Genomic DNA, 21,656 nt, shown 5'->3' with positions numbered 1-21,656 from the left:
AATGTGACAGATCTCGAGGACAACTATTGTGTACAGGATTACGCTACGTGAGATTATGCCTTAAAACTGCCTGTCCTTTTCACGGCACAACTGTACAGTAATCAATACAGTCAGTGAGCTGGACTGGTCAGTAGCGTGTTGAAAACTTCATGGAATAAGAGCGCAAGTCGAGTGAAGAGCGCAGATTTTCAAGCCATACGTGTGGTGATGATCATCCCTGTTCTATTTAGAACCTCCACTACTGCTTCTTCTCTGCTGGTTGCATAAAGTGGGATGTGGTAATCGTGTTGACACGAGGTATTCGAATACTAATACCGTGATATCTTGCAATGCCTCCAGAGACCAAGAACTCAGCAGTGAAAAGTGTGTCACCACTCATTGCTGGGCTTTAGCAGTGAATATGTTTGCTTTAATTAACAGCTTGAGGGGCGAGTTGGTGCTGCATAGTACCCAGAAATGTGGCGCAACGAACGCAATCACATAAGAAGAAGTGCGCCTGTGTTGTGTTTCTTCTCATGTGATTGTGTTTACTGCGCCACATTTCTGAGTACTGTGCTTGCTTTGATCTACAGGGTTTAACATCTCAAAGCGACATCGACTACGAGGCATGCCGTAGTGAACAACTCTGGAGGTTTCAACCACCTCGGGCTCTTTGACGTGCGTGGACGCCCTGAATTTTACTTGTATCGGAACGAGGGTGGAATTGAACTTACATTCTCAGGACCACCGGCAGTTGAATGTCCTAACCACTGAACAACAGTGGCGGGCAGTAGTGAATATTATACACCACAGACCAATAAGGGGGCACCTTATAATATGGGAAATTCTGGGTTTATCAGCAATATCCAGTTTTTTCAGTTACCTTGACATTTCATTGTTTAGATCAGCTAACAGCATCAGCATGCGCAGCACAAGAATACACTGTTGTACAAGCCACGCGAGAGGCATTGGCTGGGACGCCATCTATTCTTCTAGTGGGAGCTTGACGTTACTAAATGCCTGTAGCAGTTGCACTGTCGCTTGTATCAGTGTAATATGCAGTTTGAATCTCACTTATGCATGGGCTCGCTTTCCTAGGCACATACCCCTGCCTAACTCAAAAGAAACCGTAGGCAGGGTGTTGCCCCTTCATAAAACCTAGCGCTTCAAGTTAAGTCTACAAAGCGGTCCGAGCATCACGGTGAAGCATACCGCGAGAATAAAACTAGTACATATAGGAGATGCAAAATATTTTTTTTCCTACATACAATAACGTGATTTAGCAAACATGGTAAAATCAGTTGCTACTGAAACGGAATGACGAAAGCCTTATGGAATTAACAAGACAGTACATCCCACAAACAGAAACAGGCCGACATTAGCTTGAGTCTTTCCAACATCAATTTAGTCCTGTTAAAAAAATGTAACTCCAACATCAATTTAGTCCTGTTAAAAAAATGTAACGCTTCTGTGCATTGTTACGCCCCAAAGTTATTCAGCCCACACTAATGCAGATGCTATAGAACAACTTCCGATAACGTGCCAAGCCATACAGGTAACGAATTTCATGGCACAAATCGCTAGATCAAGGCAATGGCTTCACTGACGACGTGACAAGGCTAACTGCAGTGAAGTCGCATGATTGTAAGACTTCCCTTCATGGAAAAGAGCCATGGTGGACCACAGTACCAAACATTACCAATAACTGAAAAGATTAAACTTTTGAAGGTACAAAAACATGTACGTAACGTCTGGTGGCTGCACCAGATTCCAGTACCATGTTTTTCTTTTCGTAAGTGTGCTTTGGAGTTGCACTGACAGTTGGCAGGGTTCATTAGCTCAACAATATACTTAAGCTAAGTGCTCTAACTTTGCAACTGACTCAGTGCCCTCTAAAAGTAACTCTCTGTTGCTCCCGTTTGTGCATGACAAGAGGGTTTCAGAGCACCCAAACTTCAGTGTCAGCATAACCTTGCAAGATTTTTCACTAACTCCTGCCTCTTTATTCCCAACCTGCTAGACTGCTTTATAGTATGCAATAATTTATACTTTACCTTTCTTTTTCCAAGTACCAGCAGTTCCCCCAAGCACAACTTTACAGGCTAAATTTACACTTGGACCACAAGCAGCATGCCAGAACAGAAACGGAATGGTCTCTTTGGCATTGCGCACTTTAGGAAATAAGGACATAAAATGAAGGAATTGGTTACATTATCTGTGCATATCAGCACTCTTCAAGCAAAAGATTTTAAGATGAGCAACACATGGTTTCTGCACTTGCCAAAGCCTTTCAAATAACTCAAAATGCAATAACCACAACCATCAGAGGGAGCAAAGTATGTTATGAATAAGCATGCTGTGATATGAACCATTGGCAGATGACATTAAATCCAAACGTTACCAATATGTAACAAAAGAAACAGTCCATAGTAGAACAGGCGTGCCTAAGAGCATATTATGACGCTGCCCACAGCCGGCAGCGATTTTGACAGCTGACAGGTCGAGGCACACCTCAAAATAACGAGACTGTAGCGATATTTTTGGCCGCAACAAATGCAGGTGAAACTTGTTTAATTTCCTGTTATATTGTACATGAATACAAACCCGTGAAACACTCCAACACAAAGCAATGAGAAAAAAAAAAAAAAAAAGATATGTACTGTCGAAGGGTTAACTCTCGAAAGCGCGACATTTTGCGACCCCGTTTAATTTTATTTAGTTCTGGCGCATTCTGGACGTCCAATTTCGATGAACAAAACAGGCTTTCATTCACGCTTCGCTAAATAATGATTTCAGGAAACAGAAAAGAAAAAAAAAGACTGGGAAAAAGGTGGATCAACGCAAGTGTAACGCTGAAGGCGATTGCGTGGAAAAGAAAACGAGGGGTGACAAATGGAAACAATGGAAGTGCAGCGTTATGTGCAGGAATGGGGCGTGAAAACGCGTCGCTACGGACGGTTTCTACCGAACATATCGGGCCAACACAGCAACTGTAGAAACACTTCACCCCAAGAAGCGCGGCGCTGCAAAACGGCTTGACACTTGCACGATGGCTTGCGTGCGTTTGGCTAAACAAGGCTAGAAAAAGACAGCACAAGGTCCAGGCTTCGTCTGCACATGAAAAGAAAAGGCAGAATATCGGAGTGTTCCCCGGGAGAGACGCCGATGATCAATGCAGCCTGTCGACCGGACGGCTCGCGTGATGGTTTGTTGGGAATTTAAAAAAATGTTCGGCCAAGAAAAGTACCAAGGCGGCGGTGGAAATGGGGGTACTCGCACGCTAAGCCTCTGCATCCCGATTTCCGCAAGTTTCCCAAACCAGGCGTTCCTCGTAGAAGCGAATGACGACCTGCGGGCAACGGACGTTGGCCACTCGCGCAGGCACCATCTCCGCTTCGTTGCTGTCCTTCCACTTGATGAGGAACAGCAGCTCCCCTGAAGAATCGGTTGCCCCGATAATGTAGTCCGGGATCAGGCCCCGGTCGAAGCCACGTGGTTTATCGTCACCTTCGGCCTCCTCCTTGCGGTTCTGTGACTTGGCTCTTCGCTGGCGCGTCATTTCGAACTGCGCTATGAGTCCTTGGCAGTCGAGGTTCTGCTCCGGCTCCCAGGTGTTTTCACGTGGTTTTCACTGTTCCCGTACGACCGCAAGAGCAGAGCAGGAATGCAACGTCAGCAACGTAGTGGTGGCGAACGTCGGGGCAGGGGTGTGAAACCGTGTAACTGGTGTGTAACGTGTAACTCCCAATACCTCCCAACGGCCACGAAATACAAACGCTAGCGCCAAACTCTCCATTATAGCGGAAGGGGGCGCGTAAAAAATGGACTTGACGGGGGAGGCCGTATAGCGGACTGGTTCAAAAAAAACAGTGCGCTGAAGGGGGTGTCGGTAGGTTGCTTGAAGCAGCGCGGGTAGGCGCGGGTCGCGCGCTCGCGTGCGCCCGTTCCCGGGAGAACGCGGTGCCCGTGGGTTTTCTACCGCATCATCGGTTCTGCCGCGGCGCGACCGCAACAGTGTGCTGGAAAGAAAAAATTTCGAGGACGCTTAAGGCTGAACCACATGGCAGCGTTTCTTCGGTGCCGCGTCGGCGTCGCGGATATCGGCGTCGCCGGAGGTGCAATTCTGGCCCTTGAAGCGAGACGACGCTGAAAGACGCAGGTATCTGGAGGGGCCAGATCTCAGCGTCGACGCCGAAAATTATTCGCAGGTGGGGACCAGCGACAAGCCACGCATGGGCAGCTGCGGCACCAACCGCCACAGGCTCAACTCGTTTCCGCGGAAGCAACAGCTCCTCTTTTTGTCCGCGTGCATGCCTGCGCCTTTTGATGCCCTTGCCTCCCCCACCCTCCCCAGTATGTTCCCGCCGTCGCTGAATAGGACGATTTTAGCTACGGACGGGGGACAATTGTTCGAACGTCCAGGATTCTCCCACGCCTTGCCTTGCAGACGCCAGTTCGTACGCCGTCATGTGTTTGGTCGCCCTTTCCGGCACGCGCCGAGCGACGACGCTCATAGACGAGACGCCGAAGAAGCGCTGCCATGTGGTCGGGCCTTAAGCTTCGCCTTCAAGAGTGGAACGCGATAGCGTTATTGCACCTCGTTCGCACCGACCACTCATTCGCTCGGTATGCTCTTGAGTCACACAGTGTTCGGCGCGGCAACGAAACGTGCGCCTGAGCAAGCGGAACGAACCAAAGAACTCGGTGTCTCGGAGGTAGAAAGCCGGGCAGCGACGCGCCATGAAGGCGGACGCGATCATGGGTCTGACGCCTTGATGGAATCGTCCTCTATCTCGCTTGGGAGCACCACGCAGAAGCATGATTCATCGGAAGCAGCTCGGCACACATCGCAGGGGACGCTTTCCCAGCAGAAGCGCTACGGCGCAGCGATCACGTCAGAGGCGTCCGGCATCAGACGCTGCGCCTAGCAATCGCGCTGTGAGCGGAAAGAGGAGCCGCGTCGCCTAAACACCACTGTTCGAGTGACGCACGCTGGGTGTTGGAAGGGGAGAGAGCGAGAAAACTTATTAAACGCAAGGGTATTGGGGCATCCTCGCAACGGTACCCGCGCGGCCCGAAGGGCAGAAGCGGGTGAGTGAAGATAGTGATCTAAAGAAAGGAAAGACGCTTGATTTTACAACCCGTGAGGGTGCACGGCGAAACGTCAGGGGCGAGTGGCGCGCCACGTGTCGGGGCAGCGCCGCACATTGCGAGGAGGGGTTCTTCTGTGTTTGCCGTTTATGAAGTGCATGCCGGGATTTATCGCTCACGGCCAACGCCGCCGACGACACCGGCTTTTCTGCGACACGAGCTCCTTAACGCTACCGCGTTAAAACCACAAGCATAGCGCTCTCGAGGGCGCAGGCGCTCGCGAGCAAGCGTACCCGACCGCAGCAAGAAATAGCATAGAGAACAGCAGATATCGTTTCGCTTTTTTATTAACTGCACGTGAAACAGAAAATGAAAAGATGCTACGAGGTATCCCTCACACACACACACACACACACACACACACACACACACACACACACACACACACTTTACATAGCCAACAGCTAGTTTACAGTAGTGTTGTGTGTTCTGCGCTAACATTGTAATCTTGCATGCTTGCTTTATCACTACAAAAGAACCCAGTTTGCCGGCACTGCTTCTGTCAGCATGTGTACAGTTATGAAATTAAATAAATGATGCACATATTCATTCCACGCATTCCATACCATCAAAGCAATGTAGAAACATGGAACAAATACCTGCGTTCTAGTTACCTAGTGGTTGGTATTTGATGCAAGTAATCACATGTCACTGAGCTATACATAACCAAAATGTATGATTAAAAATTTGCACTACCCTTCCTGGAAGAACAGTCTTCTTCGAAACGCAATTACGTCTCTCCACAGCAAATGAAGGTAACAAGTTCAACAACACGAACCACAGCGGATATCGCCGACTGTAATGGCCAGCACAATGAGCAGACGAGATGGGTCCATGGAACTGGAGGTGCACGCAGCCAAGTCTCTCGTGTCATGAAGGGGCGAAGAGCCAGCAGGAATGAGATGCACAGAGTAAAAGAACCACGACGAAAAATCGCGGCTTTGGCCGATAAGCCAACACGCAGAGAATTCACAGCGCTAGGCTACGCAGACAACCGACGCAGACGACAGTTCTAATTCAAAACGAGCGGAGTCGTAACGGTTGCAGCGGTTCACGCGAGGACGAAGCAAGCCACGCAGCAGAGACGGCGGCGCCGTCAGTGCGAGGGAAAAATTTAGGCGCGAGGGAACAGTCCTCCTCCCAGCTTTCCTCCTTTCGCCCCCGCTTGGGACAATTAGACATTAGACGGGACGGAAGTGCCGCTGGCTCAGATTAAGAAATTATACCGATTATACTACTACAAATTAAAAAGTATATCAACATAAGAGGAATAGACATTTTGATATATTTGCTTGTAAGTGAGGTAAGGTACATAGACCTTGTAAGGTATTTTATTACGACATTCTTAATTTTTTTTTCTTCAATTCCTGCAACACTCTTATCGCGCCCCCTTGATGTTGCATCGGTCTTGACGAAACTTTTCAGACCTTGTTAGGTTCTTGCGACGTAGGCATGGAGGAAGGAAACAACTTAGGAGATTCCCTTGCCATTCCCAATGCATTGGAAAAAGTGTGGCGGAAGTGACGTCAAAATTTAGGGTTAGCCAAGTCGGGCCACTAGCAACAGCGTTGCTAAGGGCCCTAGGTACGTGAGCGTCGCGAAAAAATAGAATGCGGAGGGTAAACGAGGAGGAGAGACGTTGCAGCGTCCGGTCGCGGCGCGGCCGCGTCGGCTTCAAAAAAATGACGTCAGGGCCTCTCCTAAGTTCTTTCCTTCCTCCATGGACGTAGGCAACAAGAGGTAACCATGGCAACAAAGATAACGAAGCTGACAAAGCACGAAACGGTTTCTTATCGCTGTCTGCTGTGGTTCGGGACTTGGTGTGCCCGGGAAAGCGTATAAATTTAGTTCGCAAGTCTGAAAAGGTCCCTTTGACGTCCTTGCTGGTCGCTGCTCTGTCGCCGTTTGGTGGGATTTAATATCCCCTGCAGCCGTGTTTTTTGGTTTCATCCCCTTCGACGGGCGGGCAGCTAGTGCGCAGTCTTTGTGCAGTATTGTATTGCGCCGGTCGCTTTACCGCAAGGTGAACCCGCACAAAGTGAGGAAGCGATACTCTGCCTTAGTGGCACATTGCGACAGCGTGGACTCAACCGTCGGTGTCTTATTACACCGCTTCCCGGCTCACGTTCACTGGTGAGTAGATCTGGAGTTTGCACACAGACTCAATGTATGCTGTAATGCTCCTGTGTTAAGCACGTTTCTTGATGCTAAAGCTGTCTGGACTGGTGCAACTTTGAAATTGCCTTGGAAACTGCTGTATTCTTTCTGCCGAAGAATTTAAATGTGAAGAGTAATCCCAGTGCTCTATGCACCTACTTTCATGACATTTTTATTTCAATTGCAGCTATCATAGCTTTGTTTTCTGTATGTGCATATTTCTTATCTGGTGATGTTTTGTGGCAGGCACTTCAAGCCTTTTCCATGCCTCGGCTATGATCATTGAGATGATTACCCGCTTAAACAGCGCTACTGTTTGTGCTGTCTGCGACATGCGTTTTTTATTGTTGTGCTTTATTGCTGTATTTGCTTGGTTGATGCAATAAACCATGAATATGAAAACCATAATTGTTCACTTGGTGCACTCTGTTGCAAACTGGGCACGACTGCCCGGCTGCACCAGTGTTTCTGGGCCACACCTTACTGTGCTGAGGGACAGTGCATGACCAAAGTACTTGCATAACTTGCTGCAGTATTTGCATTATGAATTTGCATGCTAGGTCTATGCATTTGGAAGTGTGCTGCTTTTCTATGCCGCCACCTTTGCCAACCACTTTCATTGTGCTGGAGCACCTGCTTGTAAACAATGGCGTAAACAACTTTAGATGGCCAAGGTTGGCGCGCGCAGAAAGGCAACAACCTTCAAAACAGTCATGCTTGTCAATGCAACGCGGCGGTTTTCAAAAAACAAACAAATTACACCGCCGTGTGGCGCAGTGGTTACGGCGCTCGACTACTGTTCCCTAGGACGCGGGATCGAATCCCGGCCTGGGACGTAGACTGGTACCCCCGCCAGATGTTAGACTAAATAATAGAGAAGCTGTCGCGTGGAGGCGGCTACAAACTAATACGTTCATGAACCCGGTCTGGGCGTTTCACGCGCTACCAGACCTTAGGGACAATGATCTCTGCAAACAATGTGGGGCGAGAGGGACCCTCGACCACATAATTTGGGAGTGCCCACAATCGCCAGGGATAGGGCAAAATATTACAAGTAGAGAAGCCTGGGATACCTTGCTGAGAAGCGCGGACCCTGCGATCCAGCACCGCACCGTCCATCTGGCGGAAGAGGCCGCAACAAGCGAAGGTCTACCTGCCAGCCTCTAATCCGCGGGCGCACGACTCCCCGTTTCCGATGGAATTAAAAGTTGTACAACCAACAACCAGTCGGTTGCCGCTTTTCGATGGAGGCGAAAAGCAAGATAGATAGATGGATTTATTGAAAGGAAAAGGCAGAGAGGTTGGCCGGAATAATTCAAATCTGGCCTGCTACTCTGCACTGGGGAAGGGGAAGGAGAGAAGAAAGAAGGTCATGATGGGTGACTATGTGGGAGAAGGCATATGAAATATATATACAGACACAGCAGCTTGCTTTACAAACGCGAATCAAGTCCGCTGGCGCTCAAATAACGGGATAGAGCACGCACTGCCTGGACGCCCTTCCTCTTGTCCTGCCAAGCGCCCAGCAGCAGTTCCTCTGACAGAGGGCTCTTGTCTAAACGCTTCAAGGAAGCAGCTAGCACATTTCTTTCGTTCGCATACTCTGGGCACACCAATAATACATGGTCCACAGTCTCTGGGATGCCACAAGTTGAACATTCCGGTGAGTCCATCTGTCCAATTAAATGTAAGTACTTGCGCGTGAAAGCCACGTTTAAACGAAGTCTATGTATCAAGCATGCCTGATGACGCGGAATATCACGCGGAACATTTAATTTAAATGTTCGATCGACCCTTCTTAGACGGATGTGTCGGGCTTCTGGTTGAGCCCAGTAAGCTGCTGTAGCAATATTCATACAACTCTTTAGAAGACACGTCGTATCCGCTCTTGAAAGGCGCCCGTGTGCTGTACGATGTCAGTGCACGTTAAAGAACCCCAGGTGGTCAAAATTTCCGGACTCCTCCACTACGGCGTCTCTCATAGCCTGAGTCGCTTTGGGACGTTAAACCTCACACACGAAACCAAACCATCGAAAAACAAATCTATTTGTAATTCGCGCCAAAGTGAACGTATGCGTGACGTCATTCGATGTCATGGCCCCCCAATTTTCACTGGAGCCCATGAGCCACCATGTTTTGTACGTACGGGCTTCTATGTAGCCTTCGCTACCATAGTACATATACCATGCGCGCACTACCGTGCACAGCGGCCGCCGCGACGGCGAGCTAAGCAAAAATACAAAGGCGCCAGTCCATGGTGACCAATGGGAACACGGGGGGGGGGGGGGGGGACCAAGGCGAGACACGTAAAGCCCCTGCGCCAGCCGATCAGCGGCTGAGAACGGCTTTCGGAAAACCTGCGATGGCAGTCGTTCTTTAGTTCTGCTACATATTCCAGCCACTGTAGTTCTGCTTGGGTGACGCCATTTTGACATGCCGCAAATTGCGCATAAAGAAACTATGGTTCCTGGTCTTCGGTTTGGTTTGGTGGGTTTGACGTCCCAAATCAACTCGGGCTATGAGAGACGCCGTAGTGGAGGACTCCGGAAATTTCGACCACCTGGGGTTCTTTAACGTGCATTGACATCGCACAGCACACGGGCACCTTGCTTTTCGCTGTCATCGAAAAGCGGCCGCCGAGGCCGGGATTCGATACCGTGTCTTTGGGAACAGTGATCGAGCGCCGTAACCACTGCGCCATCCGTCTCGCGCCTGCGGAGGGGTCGCCTCCGTAATGCATGCAGGGGCGGCGCTGTACGTAGTCTGGATGCTGTCGGCAGGCGGGTGTGCGCGCGGGTGAGCGCAGGCGAGCTGCCTGCTCCCGGCCGCGCGCGGCTGAGCTATATAGTTTCGTCGCTTTCTGCGCTTGTTTCGTGGAGGGGGAAGGTGAGGAAAGGTGGCTGTTCCTGGCCCTACGGGGCTGGGACTGGTTGGTCAACGCCGCTTGCGGCGGGGGCTAGCCAGCCACCGAATTTTTATCTGTTCTAGGCCGTCATTGCTCCCGCCACCGCTTAGGTGGTGGACGACGGCTTTCCCTCTTCTTTTTCTTTCTTCTCCACTTTCTCTCTTCTGTTCCCACGAGGCAGCGGAGGTGGCTCAGCTACAGAGCCAGTAGCTGGCCCGTCCATTTTCTTTTCCTTCCTACAGCCACAACAACTGTGCTTTCGTCGGCCTCTGTTTTTCTTAATTATTTTCCCGGATGAATAGTGCTTTAGGTTACCAGAAAAGGTTGCCTTTAGACATAGCTGTGAATTACGAATTTACCACATAAACGTTTTAAATGTGTATGCAACATTCATTTGAGTTTTTTTGTTGCTCTCGCGCACTGCACGGGACTCTGAAAGACATGCGCAGGAGTAGTTTTTTTTTTTTTTTACACATTATCATCGTGGTGTAGATGCAATGTACGCGTGATTACGGCGTATATTTTCGAATGCATTTCTCTTCACTATTTTCTACTATGCATCATTAGGCAAGTTGGTGCATCTTGAATTATCTTGAATTTAGGAAACGTAACAGCGCAAGGTATGCAAACACAAGAGAACACAACGTGACACGGGTTGTGTAACGTTTTGTTCACTTGTGTCTTTGCACGATTTGCGTTGCTAGGTTTCCCAAATTTACTATGCATCTTTCATGTCATAATGCTATCTATCCTATCGATTTTATTTATTACGGCTGCACATCGGATATCCAAGGAATATATGGCGGTTACACCGCAGCCTGCACCTGCATATATTTTACTTGCCTCTTCTTTTTTTTTTTTTTTTTAGTAAAGTATCACCCCTTACCTCTAAATTCTCTCTGCGCAGTGCATCAGACGAAATGATTACACACACAAAAAAAAATGGAGTCTTCAAATTTTTGTTCAGCGTGCACATATACGTCGATCAGTTATATGTAACATTTACTAAAGCAAGAAAAGTACACGATGGGTGCTATGCAAAGCTGAAATAAACAAGCATTATTTGTAAATGTATATGTACAAGATTATGCATACAACATTATTTTGCAACACGCAAATATGCTGCATTGCTTCGCCCGACGAGATGAATCACAACTGAACATCAAATAAACAAAAAGATCACTTCTTTAGGCTTTGTCTCAATAGCTGCATCGATTGCATCTTCTAAGCTTCGCACGTTTCAATCTTTGTTGCTTTTCTGCCCTCTCACTGTTTAGTGAAAGCCGCATACACGTACTGTCATTCTCTAAAGCGGTTGTGTGGATGAGATTGGCGGTAGGGAAAAACAGTCAGACGTTCCACCAGTAACGAAGGACGAGGTGAAGAAAGCATTAGAAACTATGAATGGAAATCAGCTGGAGAGGATCAGATAGCTACAGATTTGCTGAAGGACACGGGGGGGGGGGGGGGGGGGGGGGATATCGTGTTAGAAAAGCTGGCCACCCTGTATACGCAGTGCCTGATGTCATCGACGGTACCGGAACCATGGAAGAATGCAAATGTTATCATCATTCATAAGAAAGGGGACTTTAAGGGCCTTAAAAATTATAGACCAATCAGCTTACTGTCTGTTACGTATAAGGTATTTACTAAGGTAATCGCTAATAGAATCAGGACAACCTTAGACTGCAATCAAGCAAAGGATCAAGCAGGTTTTAGGAAACGGTACTCTACTATCGATCATATCCATATACCATCAATCAGGTGATAGAAAAATGCTCGAAATATAACCAGCCCTGCATTCATTGATTACGAAAAAGCATTTGACTCAGTTGAAACCTCGGCGGTGAGGCAGGCATTGCGAAATCAGGTGGTAGACGAGCCGTACGTGAAAGTGCTGGAAGATATAGTGGCTGCACAGCACCCATATAGTTCTGCATAAAGAAAGTAACAGAATTTCCATAAAGAAAGGTGTTAGGCAAGGAGACACAATCTCCCCAGTACTATTCACAGCTTGCTTAGAGGAAGTATTCAGATACTTGGAATGGGAGCAGTTGGAGAATACCTCAGTAATCTACGATTTGCTGATGACATTGCCTTGCTAAGCAACTCGGGGGATGAACTTCAAATAATGATTGATGACCTAGACAGGAAAAGTAGAAAGGCAGGCTTGAAAATCAATATGCAGAAGACTAAGGTAATGTTCAACAGCCTCGGGAAGGAACAGCAGTTTACATTAGGTAGCGAAGTACTGGAAGTAGTAGGCGAATATGTCTACTTAGGACAGGTAGTAACCGCAGATCCGGACCATGAAAAGGAAGTAAGAAGAATAAGATTGGGATGGAGCGCATTTGGGAAGCACTGCCAGATTATGACTAGCAACTTACCGGTATCGCTCAAGAGAAAAGTATACAACAGTTGCATCTTACCTGTACTCACCTATGGGGCTGAAACGTGGAGGCTAACCAAGAGAGTCCTACTTAAGTTGAGGACAACCCAGAGGGCTATGGAACGAAAAATGGTAGGGTAACATTAAGAGATAGGAAGCGTGCAGAGTGTGTTAGAGAAATACTTCAAGTTACCGACATTCTAGTGGAAATTAAGAAGAAATGGGCATGGGAAGGACATGTAGTGCGAAGAGAGGATAACCGATGGTCGCTTAGGGTAACAAACTGGATTCCAAGGGAAGGAAAGCGTAGCAGGGGGCGGCAGAAAGTTAGGTTGGCGGATGAGGTTCAGAAGTTCGCAGGGGTCAAGTGGATGCAGTTAGCATAGAACGGGGTTAATTGGAGAAATGTGGGAGAGGCCTTCGCCCTGGTATAGTCAGGCTGATGATGATGAAAGCGGTTGTGAGGCATATCCCTCCCTTGTAACAAGGGTTCATCATCACCATCATCATCATAACGAATGAACAAATGAATAATAACGAACAAGGGCTCGTTATTATTCATTGGTTTTTTGTTTGTTTTTTGTCTTTGCTTCTAGCCGCATCGCTTGCCGTTCTTGTCGTTAGCTGTGATTTTAATTTTCCAAGACATCTGTTTACAGTAGACGACGCGCTGCTGTCGGTCGAACATGATTTTTGTATGCTCGGCTGGCTGCGGAAAGGGCTATGTATTCAACATTCGCCTTGTTGTCGACGGTAATAAGCTGGAGAAATATACGCACCGGAAGCATAGTTTCAAGCGCTCCCGTCGCGACAAGCAAAATAAAACACGCACGAAACCGGCAACCTCGTACGACCGCCCGCAGCATTGCCGGGTGAGCAACGCCGGCGGCGGGGAAGCTGACTGCATCCCGATCTTCTAGGTACTGTGGGGTATTCTTGGGGAGGGGATACTGCACGCGGGTTATGCCGGCCTATGTCGTGGCGGCACTCTTGGCTATGCTGCCGGGCGCCCCACCCCGGCAGCTGGTGCATTGTGTCGCGCGCGCGATCTGTCTGCGACAGGACGCTACGTGCGCGCGACTATGTATATACATCAATGATATTACATGTATATGTGTATATATTTTATAAACAATTGCAGAGGCCGCTCGCGCGCAGACATTTGTGGACAGTGCTCGGACACTTGCGCGCGAGCGATGCGAACTCGTTGAGCGTCTTTACTTTGTAAACAATGTTAAAAGCTCCCCTGTCCTTTCTTCCTATCGCTCCCCTCTCTACTTCCCCTTGCTATCCTCTCCCTATCCCCTTTTCCTTCCCGCCGGCCGCAGCTCAAGTGCTTCAATTTGTTAGATAGCAGTTGCCGCGGCCGGCAATACTCTTTTCCTTCTTTTTGATTATTTTAAAAAATAATAAATCAACCACTACCACCACCACTCTTGGCGTCCAGGGGAAGGGGAGATGGAATGTGGGGAGGCGTTGGGGAAGTCTATTTTTTAAAGGTAGCGACAGGTCTTGATCCAGCCGCCCCTCCCTCCGATAGGCCAGTTGGCTGCACGTGACCTCTTGGCCTCCAAGCTCCTCCCAAAGGGTCCAGCGGTGCCCGCTGCGCCGCTGAAATGCACTGCGATCTGCGCTCGCCAGCGTGATATTGGCCTATTAGTTAAGCAAGGCGTGCTTCACATGCCTCTATTGCATTTTTAGGAGTGTATATGCAGTACTTAGTGTTTAAGCGGACACAAGAATTACATCTCTGGCATCGTTTTGAAGCGTACGCGTGACATGTGGCTGAGCCGAGCTGCTGTGATTTCAGCTGCTGGAACCGTACGGAAGACGGGAAAAAGTTATTTTCAATTCTTCGCGGTGACGATAATAGCAGCAGAAGGAAGCTATGGCCTCATAGGATCGGGCGCAGAATTTTCATGACTGTTACGACCAAGCATCCGCAATTGCGCGCTCTATTGTTCGCCTGTGGGCATGGATAAGTTTTGTGAATATGTGGTGATGGTCCAATGGCTCTAAGTGAGCCTGTTTCCAGGAATCCTGTTTTGTAAGCATGTTTTGCTTTGTGGACAACCTGCAAATGCCAAATTGGCCCTGTCAAGAGAACGTCTGGAAAAACACAAAGAAACGTCCCCCTGCGGGAAATAGCAGGAAGTGCTTTCTTTCTTTTGTTCACCCTTCCAGTCGAGAAGTGCTATCCTCCAGTGATGAATGCCTCCTATCCAAAGGAGACGACAGAGTGACATGTCCGCTGACGTGCAGGACAAGAAAGGAGCATGACTCATACGGCCATTAAGTGATTTCCCGGGAATGCAGGAAAGATTTGCAATTGTCGAAAAGGGACCATGTTGGGAGCCCTATGCGGCGCCACGTGCACTCGGGTTTCTGAGAAGTAAAACCCCTTGTCAGAACCAGCCTGTGGTTTCTTTGCTGAAGAATAGAAATGTACCTCCTCTCCTCGCCGTTCCCAAGCTTTTCCCGCCAACAAGTGATCACGCCCAACGAATGAATGCCGGACCAGTCAGTGCTTCAGACCATCAGTGCAGTGATGTGTTCGATTGGATGCCGATACCTGAGGGGCGTGCCCTGGATTTGGTTGGTCAGCATCTTCAGAGAGGGGCTGGACATAGGGGGTTTTTAAGGACGCTGCAGAGCACGAAATGTCGCTCTGAGCCCTGGGTAAACGGCTCATCCAGTCGCTTCTCGCTATGAACTCTTAACGCTTGTCATTTTGCTGATGTACCCTTCTTTTTCGTGTAAATATTCTTGTAAATACGTTTTCTCAAAGTGCCAGTAAACCTGCTTGTACATATTTTACCAACTTCGAAGATTCAGTCCTTCTTCAACCCGGAGTCTCTGCACGCTACCAAGTGAAGGCCGGGTCGCCATAGCCCCAGCGTCACGACAACTGGGGGCAGCGGTGGGATAAAGCCCCAACACTGGTGACCAGCGTTGGGATCTGAATCTACAAGCACAACGACTGGTGACCAGCGGTGGATCTGAAGCTACAAGCCACAACATCTTGTGATCGGAGGTGGCATCTCAAGCAACAAGCAGGAGCAACAATCGGCCAACAAGAGAGCAGCTCGGAACATCGATCGCATGTGTGGGTGAGTGCTTGGCTTTTCTTCTGATGTGGACCAGGTTCTAGAACAGGGTTAGATTTTAGAACTGGTAAAAAGTGTTGAAACGCCTTTAGGTTTGGTAGTTTGCACTGTTGTTTTGGAAGTAGTCGACACTCGGAGCGATCATGGACCTACAAAAGCTGCAGAAACCGGACCTGTTGCTATTGTGTGAGGAATTGGGAATTGATACAAGTGGTTTGGCACGAAAACTCTTGATTATAAAGGCAATCACAGATTTGGGAGCCGATGATGAGGAGCTCAGTGAAGCATGGAACCTCATCGGTCAAAAAAAGGAACAGCTCAGACAGCAGAAAGAGCGGGAAAAAGAGGAAAAGGAGCGGGAAAAAGAGGAAAAGAAGCGTGAAATTGAGAGAGAAGCAAAAAAGCGGGAGCTAGAAATTGAGCTCCGGAAATTAGAAGTAGAGTTGAGCAAGAGGTCGGGCAATTGTCCCCAGCTAGCGGTACCTCTTCTCAACAAGGAGGCAGATTTCAAGATGTCAAAGTACATGCAGCCATATGTGATATCAGGGGATATCGGTCTGTATCTGGGTAACTTTGAGCGAACTTGCGAAGAACTGTCCTTCCAGCGAGACACGTGGTCTCAGAGATTATTGACGGTTCTGCCCTGCGAGGCAGCGGAGGTTGTCGCGCGGCTAAACAAGGAGGACGCGGACAACTACGAGAAGGTCAAAGCTTGCCTTCTGATTTTCGGAGACAGAGATGTGCAGGCCTTAACACGTTCAAAGGCGCGAGAACTAGCTACACTGCTCATACCAGAAAATTCCACAGCGGAGGAAACGGCAGTTAAAACAGTGGTAAATGCGGAAAATAGCGGGCCAGAAAACTTTGAGAGCGAGGCATCTCAGATAAGTCAACATGAAAGTGAGCTTGATAAGACACGGAATGAGGACGTTCTTGAAAGTAACCTCTTGCCGCCAGTGTCTAGTAATCTCACGAGACTTTTAAGTGGAACCCGAGAGGACTTAGCTATGGAGCAAGCCAATGATCCCAAGAATAAGCTCGAAGTACAGTGGGAAGGACCTGCTAAAGTCGTTGCAGAGCTTTCTGACACTAACTACGCAGTGAAAATTCCCGATAGGCGTAAAGCAGTGCGCATTTATCATTGCAATCTTATGAAGCCTTATGTGCAGAAGGAAGCCGTGGTAAATCTAACGTTAAACCTTCCCGAGGAGATGGGGGATAACTTGATTTGCCTCAGCGGAAAAGGAAGCAACGCTCAGGAGCTTCACAAAAAACGGAGCAGAGAGGAGAACTAAAGAAATCCCAGCTGTCCGATCTGGGCGAGCTAATAACAGAGTTTGAGTCCTGCTTCGTGGACAGGCCAGGCAGGACTGATTTGACTGAGCACGATATTGAGCTGACTTCAGACGTGCCAGTGCGATCAAGGTGCTACCGATTTTCTCCAAGGCAAAGAGAAATTCTGGATAGGGAAGTAACTCGCATGCTGGAATTGGGAGTGATAAAACCCTCGGAAAGCGATTATGCTTCGCCTATGATCTTAGTAGAAGCTCCAGGTAAAGACCCTAGGCCTGTGGTAGACTACCGAAAGCTAAATTCTCTCACCAGGGATCAAGTGTATCCTATTCCGAATATTGAGGAGAGAGTAGAACAGGTCAGTAGAGCGGCATATGTGACTACGCTGGACCTTACTCGAGGATACTGGCAAGTACCGCTCACTGAACGCGCCAGCAGATACGCGGCTTTCGTCACTCCGACGGGCAGCTACCAGCCAACAATGATGAGTTTCGGGCTCAAAAATGCTCCATTTTGTTTTTCCCGACTCATGGATAGGGTTTTAAAGGGGTGTGAAACATTCGCAGTGCCTTATTTAGATGACATTGCGGTTTTTTCCGACTCATGGGCGGACCATATGGTACATCTAAGAGCTGTACTGAGCCTTTTGCGTCAAGCTGGACTAACCGTAAAGGTCGAGAAATGTTGCCTGGCAAGGGCGACCGTGGACTACTTGGGTCACAATGTAGGTCAAGGTTTCAGGAAACCCAGCGAGATTAAGATTTCTGCGGTAGCAGACTATCCGCGGCCGAGCACGAAGACGGAAATTCGAGCATTCCTAGGTCTGACTGGGTACTACAATCACTACATCCCTAACTATTCAGCTTTGGCTAGCCCTCTGACCGACGCTCTCCGCAAGACAGAACCGACAAATGTAGTCTGGGACGAACCAAAGGAAGCCTCCTTCGTAAACCTGAAGGCTGTGCTGATTAGCCGTCCGGTATTGCGAGCTCCAGACTATGGCCGAGAATTCACGGTCCAGTGTGATGCCAGTGATCGAGGGTTAGGTGCTGTTCTCTGCCAGAGAGATGACGACGGTAATGAGCACCCCGTGCTCTACTTGAGCAGAAAACTGAGTTCTAGAGAGAGGGCTTATTGCGCGTCAGAGAAAGAATGCGCTTGCATTGTATGGGCCATTCAAAAATTGCAGTGCTATCTTGGAGGGGCCAAATTCACCGTAGAGACGGACCATTGTCCCCTAGCTTGGCTGCAAACTGCGACATCGAAGAACAGTCGCCTTCTTAGGTGGAGCTTGATTTTACAGCAGTACAATTTTGAAATAAGATACAAAAAAGGGAAGTTAAATGGGAATGCGGACGCGCTTAGCCGCTCTTTCTAAGCGGTCCGAGATGTTCCTCACCATGTATCCAAATTGATAATCAGGTTTTTTTTTTTTTCGTGCGCTTGTATATGTGTGACTATGTAAAGCAGCACGTTTGGTTTTCTAGGAATACGTAGGTCCTAACGTCTTGAGTGTGGGCTTTTCTCGAACAACAATGGCAGTTTTCTTTTGACCTGGTCTCTTCAGACGGGAGCCGAGTGCTTGCTTCGACATGTGGTTGAGTTTCAGACAGCTCGAGCAATTTGGCCTACAACAATCAAGACAACGCGACAAGCAACAGCGAGCTTCAAGCGTTCACGTGCAGGCCATTAAGTCGTCTCTTCATGCAGCAGCTGGGACTGCTGCCCTCCGAGACTCTTCTGACGGGGGAGGAGGCTGTTACGACCAAGCATCCGCAATTGCGCGCTCTATTGTTCGCCTGTGGGCATGGATAAGTTTTGTGAATATGTGGTGATGGTCCAATGGCTCTAAGTGAGCCTGTTTCCAGGAATCCTGTTTTGTAAGCATGTTTTGCTTTGTGGACAACCTGCAAATGCCAAATTGGCCCTGTCAAGAGAACGTCTGGAAAAACACAAAGAAACGTCCCCCTGCGGGAAATAGCAGGAAGTGCTTTCTTTCTTTTGTTCACCCTTCCAGTCGAGAAGTGCTATCCTCCAGTGATGAATGCCTCCTATCCAAAGGAGACGACAGAGTGACATGTCCGCTGACGTGCAGGACAAGAAAGGAGCATGACTCATACGGCCATTAAGTGATTTCCCGGGAATGCAGGAAAGATTTGCAATTGTCGAAAAGGGACCATGTTGGGAGCCCTATGCGGCGCCACGTGCACTCGGGTTTCTGAGAAGTAAAACCCCTTGTCAGAACCAGCCTGTGGTTTCTTTGCTGAAGAATAGAAATGTACCTCCTCTCCTCGCCGTTCCCAAGCTTTTCCCGCCAACAAGTGATCACGCCCAACGAATGAATGCCGGACCAGTCAGTGCTTCAGACCATCAGTGCAGTGATGTGTTCGATTGGATGCCGATACCTGAGGGGCGTGCCCTGGATTTGGTTGGTCAGCATCTTCAGAGAGGGGCTGGACATAGGGGGTTTTTAAGGACGCTGCAGAGCACGAAATGTCGCTCTGAGCCCTGGGTAAACGGCTCATCCAGTCGCTTCTCGCTATGAACTCTTAACGCTTGTCATTTTGCTGATGTACCCTTCTTTTTCGTGTAAATATTCTTGTAAATACGTTTTCTCAAAGTGCCAGTAAACCTGCTTGTACATATTTTACCAACTTCGAAGATTCAGTCCTTCTTCAACCCGGAGTCTCTGCACGCTACCAAGTGAAGGCCGGGTCGCCATAGCCCCAGCGTCACGACATGACCACGAAAAACACCCGACTATGGGAAATGATTTCTGTCTGCTTAAAGAGCTGTTTGCTTGCCCAGGTTGGCCTTTGTTCGGGCATATGCTATTTCATGAGCAAAATATCAAGGACGCTATGACTATGTAGCCATTCCTTCTATACTGTGGATGTCTAGTGAAAAAGTTGCTGCCGTTTCGCGCCCCATTGCTTTCCCCGAACAGATCAGGACTGCAATATAACGCGTGGAATCAACGATGTCAAAATGCTAGAATGAAAAGGCAATGCTTGATAATGCTTATTATGAAAATTTAGTCCGTGCAATTGTTCAGCTAATTGGAAATGAAACATTTGAAAAAGAGGAGGGTGCAAATGTCTCGAAACGATGAAAATAAAAAGTCAATATTTGCCTATGCTGAATATCGGTGTATAAAAATTAAAAAAAAAATTGTGCCGTGAAAAAGTGTAAAAACAACCGTGTGTGCGAAACGCTATTGAGCCATTCTTTTATCGGAGGAGTCTCGCTGCCTTGCATCGAATGCAGACAAGTTCTGCTGAACGCGCACAGGGACTCGTCAAGTTTCAAGAGGCGGCATCCAAGCTTACTGGTGACATTATTGCCTAGAAGGTTATAAGGAAAACAATATAAAGCAAATAAATAATACAAAAGTGAGAAAACATCCGTGAGCTTTGTATCACATCATACCCGATTTTTTTTTTTTATTTTGTAGTTGGAAGACTGGCATGCGTTGGTAATGCACAGTTGCAGAGAAACTGACCTTTTCTCCAAAATAAAGCTATTGGAATACTGTGTAAATGAAATAAACTCGAGCCAAAAAAGTGTGTAAAATGGAGTACACCCGAACAGTTACACACGCAATGACGTCCATTGCACTAGAGCTTTGTGCGCAACGACGTTCTCAAGAATTGCAGAAAACTCGCAGTCTACTCATTTTTTAGTAAAAAAAAAACGAGCCCAATAAAATTTACTGAATTATTGTTTCTACTTCAAGTTCCCGACTAATTTCAAAGCATAATTAATGAGAAGTTTCCTAGCTGCTGTACTGAGGCGAATGGTTCATAAGAGTGAGCTGGCTCGTTTACCGCACGCGTTTTTTTTTTTTTTCGTTTTTTTTTTTTACGTTCAAAAGATGACGAGCGCTTAAGTTATTATTCCTGTCTTTTAAGCTTCTTGAGCCGGATAGGACACAAATCTCTTGAATTAACCGGCTTATGTGTGCACCAAGCGCGGTTTCATGAGTACGCGGTATGCACAAAAGAGTGCGGCGCGTCGTCTGCTAGCGCTGCCCCTCGGACCCCTCGAGAGGGCGCTCATGTAGTTGTCGCTAGACAAAAAGTAAACGCAAAATTAAACGACAATCAAATAGCGCAGATAGCAGCAGACATAGAGGAAGCAATAGAGAAAAGCCCCATGGAAGACTGGGATTATGAACAGGTAGAACTACTCATAAGGAGGAAAATTAAGGGGGTAAAGTAGCAAACCGCTGGAATGGGAAGAGGAAACCACGGAGCTGGTGGAATAAGGAAATCAGGGAAGCCATCGAACAATGCCGGGCTGCTTCAAAGGAACACCGAGAGGCAAAGAAAGCACAGGTATCTCGGGAGGAAATCGACCAAAAATGGGAATCATATCGACAAAAGAAACTTTATGTACAGGCCATCGTCCAAAGTAAAATAAAGCAGTCCACCGATCGCTGGATGGCTGACATACACGATGCCTCTAGAGGCGGACAAAGAAATTTCTGGAACCATATAAGCTGGCTAGGTAAAAATAATCAAAGAAAGCAGGACCGGATTCAAGATAACGAGGGAAATTGTTTAAAAGGAGAAAACGCAGTGAACTACATTACATCAGTTATAGCCGAGTCATTTAAGAGCGACGATAGGGTAATCTCCGCTAATCAGAAAGCAACACAAGATAGCAGAATGCA

The 21,656-nt window shown here is 48.0% G+C and overlaps 1 long non-coding RNA gene and 1 pseudogene across 6 annotated transcripts in view; one reads left to right on the top strand and one right to left on the bottom strand.

Annotated features, from left to right (window-relative positions):
• LOC146183939 (uncharacterized) overlaps positions 1-21,656 on the top strand; it is a 203,333-nt gene that overhangs the window by 154,912 nt on the left and 26,765 nt on the right. The gene's annotated exons all lie outside the window — the stretch shown is intronic.
• Positions 2,503-3,793, bottom strand: LOC146183940 (chromobox protein homolog 3 pseudogene; annotated as a pseudogene).

This window comes from Amblyomma maculatum, chromosome 7 (genome assembly GCF_055883805.1).
Source record: "Amblyomma maculatum isolate TAMU_Amacu chromosome 7, ASM5588380v1, whole genome shotgun sequence".
Classification (NCBI taxonomy): Eukaryota; Metazoa; Arthropoda; class Arachnida; order Ixodida; family Ixodidae; genus Amblyomma; species Amblyomma maculatum.
This window is presented reverse-complemented; position numbering and strand designations above follow the sequence as displayed.